This window comes from Lactuca serriola, chromosome 6 (assembly GCF_051521515.1).
Source record: "Lactuca serriola cultivar US96UC23 chromosome 6, Lser_US96UC23_V15, whole genome shotgun sequence".
Taxonomy (NCBI): domain Eukaryota; kingdom Viridiplantae; phylum Streptophyta; class Magnoliopsida; order Asterales; family Asteraceae; genus Lactuca; species Lactuca serriola.
The window spans coordinates 87,569,083-87,571,834 of NC_136413.1; the positions used below are offsets into that span (position 1 = coordinate 87,569,083).

Below are 2,752 nucleotides of genomic sequence, written 5' to 3' on the forward strand. Positions count from 1 at the left end.
ATTTTTAACCAATAATAGTAATATACTTATCTTTTTCACCAACAATAACAACACACTTATCTTTTTAACCAATAATTGAAACATATTGATTCTTTTAATCCATAATCGAAACTTAATTGTATTGTTACAAATAATAGCAACATACTTATCTGTGTTTGATTCTATAAAAGAAAATAGAATCAGTCTTTTGTTTTTTCATCAATTAACTCAACCAATGGACATGTATAATGCTAGTTACATTTGGTTTATGGGCAGTGAAAAGGTATCTTATAACAGACCCCACTTAGGTGGGTCCCACACATCATTGTTTTTTATACAAAAAAAATATATTTCTTTTACTGTCGACATCTTTTTCTAACATAAGTTGTTCCCGAAAACCCTTTGAAATATTAAAATTTTCTCTTTGTAAATTTTAGATTTTTTTTTAATAATTATAATCAAATTACCTGGTGCTTTAGGAATAAATATAATTACCCTGGTTTATAATGTAATCATAATACCCACGTCTGATTTTAAAGATTCCTATACCATCCTTTTCTCATTTTTACCTCATCTCAATTTTCATTTATCACTTTTACTGGAAAAAACTCCTAAAAGACTCCATCTCTAATATAGATCACCGTAAATTTGTATTGTATTCCAACTGTCACCATCACCGGAGGGACGTCGGTCGGTTGCTGGCCGCCAAGCTAACCTCTATGCAAGACTATAGTGGACCCTAATTGATTTTTTGTTTGGATCTACCACTGTTTATGGGATGTATTCATGTATGACTTATCAATAAATGATTGTGATATTTTTATAACACCGGTTTGGCTAGTTTAAATTATGTATGTCAAGATGTGTCATGGTTCGGACTTCAAACATTGACACATTATTTCACCATTCTCCATACACATTATTTTGAGTCTAATCTTGATGGTTCTTATTTCCCGAAACAACATTACTATAGGATTTATGCATTCCATGTTTACCATTCCTCTTATGCATACATACAAACGTTTTGTTAAAGAGCATTAGGGGCGGCACACCTTTAGCAAGGACGAAACATTAGTGGTGACAAAGAGAATTAAGGGTGACTCACCTTTAGCGATGAACCAACATCGGCGACATGTCGCCGCTAATACCTTTAGTGGCGAGATTTTAGAACTTAGCGACGACTCTCGTTGCTACTAAAGATCTATATATATATATATATATATATATATATATATATATATATATATATATATATATATATATATATATATTTCGCATGCGTATCCCACAATTACGATTTCCCTAGGTGGAAAATTTGCAACATAAATCCTGTTTGAAACACATTAGACATCATTGTGTGTATATAGAACCAAGGTTGTTAAAATTATCATGATTGTAGGATTGTATGGTCATACGATCTCATATTTGGATCATTTTTTAGTAGGATCATAGGGTTGAATTGTACGATTGTAGGATCGATCGTACGATTGTTAATATTTTATTTTAAAGTTCAAATATTTTTCTTGGACTAACTAAATAGAATACTCATTTTGAATTGTTTATCGCTAAATAATATATTAGAAATGTATTTTTTATGTTTTAAAGTACTTTTTGTTAACTGAATGGTTAATGGATAGATGAATATATATTTTTTATGTTTTAAAATGTTTTTGTAGGATCCGATCCGATCTTATGATCACGATCTTGCAAAGCGGAAAATGATATTATATATGACTCCGATATTAACAACCTTGTATAGAACCACAGGGACCTAGACAATCAAAAGCTCCACCCCTATTAAAGTTTTTACCCTTTCGTCTATCAACATAAATGCATTGATTATCAATTTCAACCCTAGAAAGTCGAACCCATGAACACCATAAGACAATCAAAGCAAATTAGAAAAACAAAATGCATGTAGATTGTAGTAAACAATTACGTAGAATCTTAGCTGACATAAAACTAGACACTCAAAAACGATTTGTCATGTGAATGTGAATGATCTTGACTTGTGAATATGGGATGAAGAAGCAAACGATCTTGAAGAAACTCACAGTTGAACCTAACAAAGCCAACCACTCCATTGAGGTCATCGTTAACCTAAGTGAACGGCGGACACCGACGGTATCCCTATTAAGGTTTTTCTTCTAAAAAATGAATTAAAATTAAAATTAAAAATTAAAAAAAAAAAAAAAAAAAAAAAAAAAAAAAAAAAAAGAAACGTTCCTACTACCCAATTCTAGAAAATAAAGGTTGGATTTCGTGAAACAAAGTTTGGATCATCCAAATGAGCGACTTTTCTGAAATAGTTTGCAATTGGACGTGAAAGTTTTGAGTTTAAATTATATTCGTATATTGTATGCTCATTAAAATTATTTACGAATTTATATTATAGTTTGTACTGAATAATTAAAGTGTTCTTGTGGTGTAGTGGTTATCACGTTAGCTTTACACGCTAAAGGTCTCCGGTTCGATCCCGGGCAGGAACAAATATAGATTTTTACTTTGCTTCTTTTTTTTCCCTTTAAAGAAATAAGTTTAATAAATGAGTACCTTTTACGTATTTTATGTTTAAAAAACACATTAAGGGATTATTATTATTATTGAGTTATTTGTGAGTTATAAATAAAAGAGTATAGTTTATGTAGTTGTCGACTTGTCGGATTAATGTTTATCTCAGGTTATTCTAGTTTCTCACTCATTGTGTGCTTTACAAAATTCGTAATCGGATCTTAAGAATTTATAAGAGGTAATTTGTCGAACACATAAGAAA

General features: G+C 30.5%; 1 non-coding gene across 1 annotated transcript; it reads left to right on the top strand.

The window, feature by feature from the left end:
- Positions 1–2,395: 2,395 nt before the first annotated feature.
- On the top strand, positions 2,396–2,468 carry TRNAV-UAC (transfer RNA valine (anticodon UAC)). Its single transcript has one exon. It is a non-coding gene; the product is annotated as a tRNA-Val (tRNA).
- Positions 2,469–2,752: the final 284 nt, after the last annotated feature.